The sequence below is a fragment of the Ursus maritimus genome, unplaced genomic scaffold (assembly GCF_017311325.1).
Source record: "Ursus maritimus isolate PB19 unplaced genomic scaffold, ASM1731132v1 scaffold_29, whole genome shotgun sequence".
NCBI classification, from domain to species: Eukaryota; Metazoa; Chordata; class Mammalia; order Carnivora; family Ursidae; genus Ursus; species Ursus maritimus.
Window position 1 is genome coordinate 25,906,838 of NW_024425452.1, and position 10,072 is coordinate 25,916,909.

General features: G+C 46.2%; 1 long non-coding RNA gene across 6 annotated transcripts in view; it reads left to right on the plus strand.

Annotated features, from left to right (window-relative positions):
* LOC103657394 overlaps positions 1-6,648 on the plus strand; it is a 44,412-nt gene extending 37,764 nt beyond the window's left edge. For 5 of the 6 annotated variants that reach the window (XR_005838350.1, XR_005838351.1, XR_005838348.1 and 2 more), the window contains 2 exons: positions 3,551-3,683; positions 5,521-6,648. This is a non-coding gene — a long non-coding RNA (uncharacterized LOC103657394). Of the gene's footprint in view, positions 1-3,550; positions 3,684-5,517 lie in introns of all 6 variants that reach the window. The other variant, XR_566823.2, reaches the window with a different exon arrangement.
* The last annotated feature ends 3,424 nt before the right edge of the window (positions 6,649-10,072 follow it).

The window sequence follows — 10,072 nt, forward strand, 5'->3', positions numbered from 1 at the left end:
TTTTTTTTTTTTTTTAAACTTTTAAAACAATGATACTTTCTGATTTTTAAAAACCAGTTTCATAGCATTCACCTCAGGATAAAGTAATAAAAGAAAGCATGAAAAATATTTTTAAAGTGCTATATAGTGGTAGCAAACAGCAATATTTCCACCAAATATATAAAAATATAAGCTATGATATAATGCTTTAAAAAAAATCACATTGTATAATGTGATTTCCTATTACCTCGAGGGAACCGGGATAGCTGCAGTGATTCCCGGAAGAGCGACCTCCTGAGGTGTCCCTGGCCTGGTCTTGGTTCCCAGGGTGGAGTCAGGTTCCCTGAGCTCTGGCTGCTTTGTGGCAGTTTGAGTTTGTGTACGAGAGCAGGGTGCAAAGTGCACATGTAATGCTTCGGTTTGCATTCATCTGGTCTGTTACACATATCTGGGGAAATTGCCGAGAGGTTGATGGCGTGTGGATACGTTGGAAGGTGAGTGAGAGGAAGCCAAGCAGAGGGGACTAGGGGTGGGACCAACAGCATTTAGACCGTCAAGGGTCCTGCACTGAGGTAGAAAGTGGATTCTGGCAACAGGCCAATTGGGGATGCCTGGTTCCAAAGGCTCAGGGTCTTTATCCCTGGGCTCCTGCTGGAACTTCCAGCACCTCAAGTAATCCCTACTCCCAACATGGGGCTCAAACTCACAACCCTGAGATCAAGAGTCAAATGTTCTTCCAATGGAGACAGCCAGGTGCCCCTCTTTTTTTTTTAAGATTAATTTTTTTTTAAAGTAATCTCTACACCCAACGTGGAGCTTGAACTCACAGCCCCAAGATCAAGAGTCACGTGCTCCACCAACTGAGCCAGCCAGGCATCAATGAATACGGTGACTTTCTTAACAGATCATCTGTCTTAGAGATCAGACCTAGAAACCTAGCAGCTTGCCTATAGTCACAAAGCATGTTCCAGGGTCAGTTCTACATACTCCCAAGCCTCTCCCTGCTCTGAATCGTGCCAGGTTTAAAAAATCATTGAGAAGAGGCTCTTTCCTCATCATTTTGCACTATTACAAGTCTCCCAGTTAGTTTGTGTGCATGTTTAATGCAATAGTTGCATAAGGATATTTTTAGATATAATGATGTCTTTATAAGCAAAGAATACCACTACATTGATTGTAGGATAATTTCAAGGAATGCATGCTTATAAAGTGGAGTATTAGACAGTTCTTCTAATTGGACTACTGTCTGAAAGCCGGTGGTTGAAACCTGTGGGATCCCGTAGAATTCCAGGTGTAGCTAATCTTGCAATACCTCCTCATTGTGTAACCTACCACTTTCTCTGGCTCCCTGGGTGTTGCTGTTTTCCCCTCTGCTCAACTTAATATACACACTGGCTTTCAATATCTGGAAAGCTTGTGGGACGGTGCAGTTTGGGAACAGAATAGTAGGATTCAAACAAGGCATGATGAGCAAGCAGGCTTTCAATCAAGAAAGTCCTCCATCAGGGCGCCTGAGTGGCTCAGTTGGTTAAGTGTCTGCCCTCGGTTCAGGTCATGATCCCAGAGTTCTGGGATCGAGTCCACATCGGGCTCCCTGCTCAGTGGGGAACCTCCTTCTCCCTCTCCCTCTGCCCCTCCCCCTGCTTGTGCTCATGCGTGCTCTCTCTCTGTCAAATAAATGAATAAAATCTTAAAAAGAAAGAAAGAAAGAAAGAAAGTCCTGCATCATTGTAAAAATTACTACCTTTGTGCACCGAGCTTGCTCCAAACTCCAGAAGCACACGATGCCAGGGACTTACCAGGGCCAAGAGCCCCAGCGTGTTGACTCACCTCTGTTGGACAGACATAACCAGCGAACTTAATGGGTACTTGGTTAAATTCTTCTTCTTTGAGTGTCTGCATTTTACTTAACCATTTAGCTGTAGGTTCCTAGTGTCACATGAGCAGTGACTTAAAATACAGCTCTGTTGGGGCACCTGGGTGGCTCAGTCGTTAAGCGTCTGCCTTTGGCTCAGGGCGTGATCCCGGAGTCCTGGGATCGAGCCCCACATCAGGCTCCCTGCTCCACTGGGAGCCTGCTTCTTCCTCTCCCACTCCCCCTGCTTGTGTTCCCTCTCTCGCTGGCTGTCTCTCTCTGTCAAGTAAATAAAATCTTTAAAAAAAAAAATACAGCTTTGTTGCAATGAATATACATTCATTGCGTCATTCATTTGTTCAGTCTCAGCTACTCCTTGCTAAACATTGATTCAGTGTCATGGTGCCGCACTCAGCACTAGAACCACAAAGATGAGTACAGTACAGTTTTAGACTGCTAGGGGCTTTCAGGGTATGAGAGGAGACAAGGCATGGAAACAGCTAATACCAAAGATGTGAGGGTTTTGTTTATATGTTTGTTTGTTTGTTTGTTTGTTTGTTTTTTAGAGAGGGAGACAGGTGGGAGGGGCAGAGGGAAAGGGAGAGGGAGAATCTTAAGCAGGCTCCACGCCCAGTGTGGAGCTTGATCTCACAACCCTGAGATCAGGACCTGAGCTGAAATCAAGAGTCAGAAGCTTAGCCAACTGAGCCACCCAGGTGCCCCCAAAGATGTGAATATTGAAATGAAAGTATGTACAATGACTAATGGAGTAAAGAGTGCTCAGAGAAACCCCCCAGAGGAGGTACAATGGACCTGAGTCTTGGGGGATGAGTGGAGATGTTCTAATCTAGGCCAAAGGAACAATACATGTAAAGGCAAGATCAGAAAGAGAATGACTTACTCAGCAGGACTGCCTTGCAGGGTGTGGCTAGGGAGCGGCCCCAGATGGGACCGGAAAGGTAAGCAAGGACATCAAATGAAACAGTTGCACCCATAACCAGATATACCAGCTTTGGTCCAGGATAATGTAATTTGAATAGATCGGTTAAATAAAAGTAGGGACATTTCAGGAAGTGTGAGAGAGCTAATTGTGGAGTTTTTAACATTAATTTTAACCTTAAAGACTATTGCCTTTGTTTTATAATGAAAAACTGAGAACACGTATTCAGCTAAATGTGCATTAGGAAGGGCAGGTTCAGTGATCAAAAAAGCTCAGTACTCTGTAGGATGGTGGTAGACAGACTCTACTCTCTTATTTCAGTCATATTCTTTGGATATTGTAACCATAATAAGAAAAAGGACAAAGATCTTAACAAAAGGAGTTTGTTCTCATGGACTAAACAATATAAATCTTCTCCAAGTCTATAGACCTTTGTCCTCTCAGCAGAGGAACCGTGCCATGGGACTGATTTGTTGGATTATCAATATTAGAAAGTTCCCATATTTTTCAAATGTGTATTTAAAGTCTTGAATATCTAGGGTGCCTGGGTGACTCAGTCAGTTAAGTGTCTGCCTTCGGCTCGGGTTGTGGCCCCGCATCGGGCTCCCTGTTCAGTGGGGAGTCTGCTTCTCCCTCTGCCTCTGCCTGCCACTCCTCCTGGTTGTGCTCTCTCTCTCTCTCATTCTATCTCAAATAAATAAATAAAAATTTTAAAAAAGTCTTGAATATCTAGAGAAAGAGTGATGTTCTAATTGTCTTTTCTTTTGCATTTTTAGTATATGTGTCTTAGTCTACTTGAGCTGCTATCTATAATGGAATACCACAGACTGGACGGCTTATAAACATTGTTTCTCACAATTCTGGAGGCTGCGAAGTCCAAGATCAAGATGCTGGCAGGTTTGGTGTCTGGTGAGAGCCTTCTTTCTGGTTATGTCACATTGCTATGTCTTCACAAGGCCGAAGGGGCGAAGGAGCTCTCTGGGATCTCTTTTACAAGGGCACTGATACCATTCACGGGCTGTTCCTTCATGCCTAATAGCCTCCCAAAGGCCCACCCCTAAATGTCATCACGTTGGAGATGAGGTTCCAAGATATGTATTTTGGAGGGAACACAACCACTCAGTCTATAGTAATATATAGCAAAGCACAGTTCTGCTCTGATCTGTGGCTGTCAGATTTTTCTTACAAACATAGAATTACAACATTCAGAGGAAGTTATGTCTAGCACAAAAAAGAAAGACTGACAGGAGCCCGTCTTGGAGTGGAGGGGAGGTTCTGGTTGTTGGTGAAGGCTTAGAGAGAAACCAGAGTCTTCTGTTCATATGAATTTACTTAATAGTTAACATTTACGAAACATTTATTAAACCAACAGTAAGCCAGGTGTGAGGCTTGATGAGGGGGCAGAGAGAAGGCTCCTGCCCTCAGAGAGCTCAAAACTAAGGGTGAGAAAAAGTTACAATGAAATATGATAAATAGTTTAGCAGAAGTCACCTCCAAGTGTCCCAGAGATACAGAGAAATAGCATCGGGGATCGAGTGTATGGAGGGTTTGGAGGCAAAAATGTATGCAAGAGATGTTGATACTTGACGTAGGTCTTTTAAAAAGTTATCATTGAAAATGTTTTATGAAATGTTTCAAACATTGAAAAGTACAGAAAATAATGACACGCATATGACTATCACCCAGATTTAACAGATGGTAATATGGGTATCAGCTTATTTTTGGCACTTTTCGATATTTGAAATGTTTCACAAAACAGGAGTTGGATCCTCTACTCGGGCAAGCTCTTTGCAATCAGATGCTGTAGATGTTTGGGGGTGACACCCCTGGCTATAAGCGTTACATCTTAGGAAGCCTTTTGGATCTGCAACCTCATCTGGCCTTCACTCCAGGCCCCAGCAGTGTGCAGGACAAGTATTTGAGGTCGCATTTTGTAAATCAGGAACCAGAGGCACAGAGAGCAGTAAATGATAAGAATAAGTGCTACGGGGGATCCTGGGGGGCTCAGTTGGTTAAACATCTGCCTTCGGCTCAGGTCATGATCCCAGGGTCCTGGGATCGAGTCTCGCATCGGGCTCTTTGCTCAGTGGGGAGCTTCCTTTTTCCTCTCCCTGCCGCTCCCCCTGCTTGTGCTCTCTCTCTCTCTCTGACAAATGGATAAAACCTTTTAAAAACATTATCGGAGTTTTTCTTTTGTAAGAGAAATCCTAACAGTGAACATTTACAGCGCTTAGCTTACAAGGGGGTTCACATGCCGTTTGGAACGTAAGCCTTCCAAAGCTGTGAGAGGGATACCAAAGGCTCATTTCTGAGAGAAAACGGAGCCTGGCCGAGGCCGCGTGGCCTGGTCCCGCTGCGCTGTGCTGCGCGGTGTTGCGCGGCACGTCTCTGGCCCTGGAGCTCCACTCTCCCCACCACCCGCGCCGCTGCTTCTCCGCCCACGGTGCGCCGCGGGCATCCTCCGGGCGGGTGGGAGGGTGGCCTGGGTACGGGTAGCCCTGCCTTCCCTCCTTGTGGGACGTGTGCGCTGGGAGCGAACCGGAAGTCGGCCCCGGAGCGCTCAGTCACACGCTGCTGCCGCCTACCAGCGACGCACGCTGACGTGAGCTCACGAGCGTTTTCATTTCCCGGGGGCGTTTTCCCGGCCATTTTCCTGGTTGGTGCTCCTCTTCGCTTTATGGCCCTGTGGTTGTTAGTGCTCCCGTCAGTCTTTCTGACCATTCCTCCCGATTCCTCGCACCAGCAGTTGCCCTAGGACACCGGATCCTATCTTCAGCCCCCTGCCAGGAAAAGCTGCCATATCGCAGTGGAAAGAGTGGCTTCCCAGCTGCCTCCTGGCAAAAGCTCTTGCTTGTCTAGCTTTGGGCCAGACCCAAGGTCTACGGGTTCCAGGAGAGGTGATGAAGGGCTGTGACAAATGCCTGGCCTGGCAGGTGGACAGCTGGAGAGCGCAGGACAGCAGCAGCTGCCCCGGGAAGGGACGTCTGTGCCCCAGATGAGGCCTGTCGCTGAACTGACCTGCCTGGTGCGTGAGGCCTGCACAACCACCACCATCTCTGGGGATCTTTACCTCGAATCCACTGGCAGTGGCCACCCCGGTGCCTGGAAGATCTAAGAGATATCTGAAAGAATTAGCTAAAAATCTTTCTTGAGGAGCATCTTGGTAGTGGAGCCTGGGCCTGGGGAAGCCTGCAGACCTGGATCAAGGCTTGGCTCTGATGTTGGGGTGTTCTTGGTGGCTACAGAAAACTGACTTGGTCTGGCTTACACAAAAGAGAAATGTATTATTTTTCATAACCGGAAGTAGGCTGAGCTCTGGGCCCTGCGTGATCAGTGGCTCACTGATGTCATTAAGGACACAAGGTGTTTTCTGTCTGCCCACTCCTACCATCCTTGATGTTGGTGCCATCCTAACACCAGTCGTGCCACTTCCCCTTCATGTGCCAACACGGCTCCCACTAAGGCTGACAGGCCATCAGAGCTACAGACTTCCCTGGTCACTCCCACCAGGCAGACAAGTCTCCTGAATAGTGACTGTAAATCTTCTGCTTCAGTCTCCTGGGCCCAGCTGAGGTCTCGAGCCTACACTCCTGGACCAATATTATTGCCTTGGGAATGACACGTCGAAGGGCTCAAACCTGCCTTGCCTGGTATGGGAGCTACTGGCAACATGTGGCTACTGGGCACCTGAAATGTGTCTGGTTTGAATTGAGATATGCTCTAAGTGTAAAATAGTCATGAGATTCCAAACACTTCTGTCTCTGTCTCTCTCTCACAAGTAAACTATCTCTTGAATGTTTTTTATACTGATTACATAGTGAAATAACATTTTGGGTCTATCTGGTTAAAAAATTATTAAAATTAACTCCACCTATTATTTAGTCATTTCTTCATTTATTCAAATGTGGGACTCCATTGACTAAATTTTCAAAAATTTTAATTCCAACCTAGTTAGCATATGGTGTCAGATTAGTTTCAGGTGTACAATATAGTGATTCAAGTCTAGATCCACCTGTTTATTTTTACTTTTTAAATGTGGCTACTGGAAAATTTAAAATGATACATGGCAATGGTCTTCTGTTTCTATTGGGTAGCACTGGCTCAGACAGCTCTGCGTTGACTTCTAGAACTAGAGAGGGACAGATATCTGAATAAAATCATGGTTCTTTTAGAAGGAAGAAGTCTTTTCTCCTTGAAATAATGCATCATTTTTCTTTGCAGATATTTAACAGCGGATGGATGAAGGGCAAACAATGTGGGGCTATACATTCACTGAGAACTATTTATGTGAAAATGTGCTGTGCTAAGTGTTGTGGGGGAAAAGAAATTGCTGACTGAGTAGGGGAGATAAGATATGTAGGCATGTGAGTGGTGCAGATAATAAAGGCTGTAGGATTTTAGGCTTTGAAGAGAGAGTTTCTGTCTTGTGAGACAATGGAATGCCAGTTTGATCTGAGCCTTTAAGGTAGGTGGGGTGTTAGAAGTCAAGTGGTGAGAGTTGGCTTGGGAGGCATTCTAGGTAAAGGAAAAAGCACAGAGAAAATGCTGAGGCAGGAATGTATAAACTAGGGTTTTTTAGCTTAGCTGAAGCCGAAGGTTAGGGAAAAAGAAGACAGAGTCACACTGCTGAAAGTCTTACACCACTGGGGTGAATCCTAGTAGCAACTTTATTCTGGGAGGCCTGATGCAAACATTTATTAAAGAGGTATGGGCAACAGTAAAACACATCCTTAAGTCACTTGGCACATGAGCTGAATTCACCCAGTGCACATCTCTCCTAGTGCCCCTGTGAAGACTTCACAGGTCAGATAGCATAGTTTCATGCTTGGGGCCATTCTTGCTGGCCAGGGTTTTAATACTGGGCCCCCATCCCATCTGTGCAATATATTAGAGGTGATATTTTGGGCAATTTACTTGACCTTTCTGCCTCAGGTTCTCTATCTGAAAGACGGCATGATAACAATATACTTACTTCATAGGGTTGTTGTGAGGATTAAATGTGTTAATATATATAAAGTTCTTAGAAGACTTGGTGCATGCACAAAGTATGTGCTTTCAAAGTTTGTTAAAAAAAGGGATGCCTGGGTGGCTCAGTCGGTTAAGCGTCTGCCTTCGGCTCAGGTCATGGTCCCAGGGTTCTGGATTCGAGTTCCACATTGGGCTCCTTGCTCAGCAGTTTGCTCGCTTCTCCTTCTGCCTGCTGCTCCCCCTGCTTGTGCCGTCTCTCTCTCTGATAAACAAATAAAATCCTTAAAAAAATATTTATAAAAGTTTGTTAAAAAACCTGGTTGGCTATTGCTGACTACGCATAGCTAGGCAGCTAGAAGAATGCCACTGCTAGAAAAAAAAATCTGTTTTCAAACTTTGCATATATGTAAGTAATAACTATAACTGTGTAGGTATATATAAAGATATAAACTATACACATATGTACATAAAGGTAATGCGCACAGAGAACTCGTGGGAAGAAATAGCAGTGCCAGGTCAGCGTGGCACAGTGAGGCTAGTGCCCCATCCCCTGCAACGCTGGCTAACTCAGCTTTGCTGACGTCCACAGAAATTGTTGCAGCGCTTACAAATAATTTTCAAGTACTTAACAAAAGCCGTGCCACATATACTAACGAGGTCCGAGTGTTCTTAACAAAATAGGGTATTTTTCAAAATGCAGTGCTGAATTGGGCTTTATTTTCTTTTAAAACTGCACCTCCACGTGCTTCACTCTCTCTCTCCTTCCTTTTCACTAGGACAGTGTAAGGGGTGCAGAATGTTTTCTGAATTTGGATAAATTTATGTAAATTGCTCAAGTCCCCCAAGGTGATCCTGTGTGCCTGCTAGTATCCTGGTTTGCCTCGGACGGTTTTTTGTTTGTTTGTTTTCTGTGGTCTGGGGGCCATCACTTTTCCCTCTCAAAAGTCTTGTTTTGAATGGTAAACCCCACGGTCCTCTCATCTACAGGAAAAGAAGAGGCCTTGCATGTATTAGGGTATCTGGGTTTGAGAGTATTAGTGTATGGGGGTTAGCGTGTACTCAGAGGCAGAGAGGGAGTTTAGGGGGGTGACTCTGACTTTGGATAGCGTCCTGGGCTTCTAGGCCGGCGGGAATCCCGGGCAGGGTGCAGGGTGGCCGGGACGCGGGGGGTCAGGGCACCGGCCAGCCTCGGTTGGACGCCGAGGCGATGACTCCCTCCTCCAGCACGTCCTTCTGGGTCCTGGTGCCACTCTAGTCCACACTCGGAGCCGGCATACCCCGCAGGAGCTGCATGGGCTGCCCTGGGGCGCGCAGGAAACGCCCAGGCTGCTTGGCTCTGGCTGGCCCTGGGGGTACTGGTGGGGCTTCGCGGAGATGTTCGCATCCCTTCACATCGCACGCACCGACAAACACGTCGACAATAAAAACCGGGGCATTAAAAGCATTCTATTGATTTTCTAATCTTGGCTGTAGCTGCTATGTTCCTCGAGAGTAACTGAGTCCCGGACGAGAAATCCCGAACTAACACATCCTGTGGTGAATGACTACGTTTTCCACAAATGATCTCCTAACCAACAGGCCTCGGGCCAACTTCATCCCGGAGACCCTGTCCCCCGCTGCAAGGGCAAATTCGTGTCTTGTAAGATCCACGCTGGCCTCCCCCAACTTGAGCGAATCCTTCTTCCCTGATCTGGAAGCAAAGGTTTGCTACGCGGGGCCCTAGTGTCTTTTTTCAGGATAGTTTTCAGACGAGTTAAGAAAACGTGGTTCTGCCCACTCGCCTGGCTGGACCGTGGGAAGGGGGGATGAACAGAACCCTGCACACGTTTTCTGGAAAATTAAGTCTGAAAGGCTTTGCTGTCGGGTCCCATAGCTTCTGTGGATTTTACAAAAATCATCACCATTATACTGTAATCTTAAGAGCTAGTTCTGTATTTTAGGCTAAAAAGCAAAAGAGGGTTAAGAAATAACCACTTTTCTTTTTTCTTTTCTTTTTTCTTTTCTTTTCTTTTCTTTTCTTTTCTTTCCTTTTTTTTTAGCGTCCCCGCTGCGGCGAGCTCCGGGCAGCCCCGCGGGTGTAGACGCCGCCTGGGGACCGGTTGAGAGGCCCCGCTGTGACTTTCCATTGTTCGTGAGGCCCGCGCCCGCCGCGCGGCGGGGGCTGAGTCATTGTAAATTCTTCTCTTTGTGTTTTCTCTCGTGAGCGCGCAGAGATGGTTGCTCCAATTGTCATCTTCTTTCCTCGGACAAAAGAAATCTAGTCTTCGATAATTCTGATTCACCAGTCGGCTAAAATATGAGTCAAACCCAAGTTTCCGGAGCGCTATAAA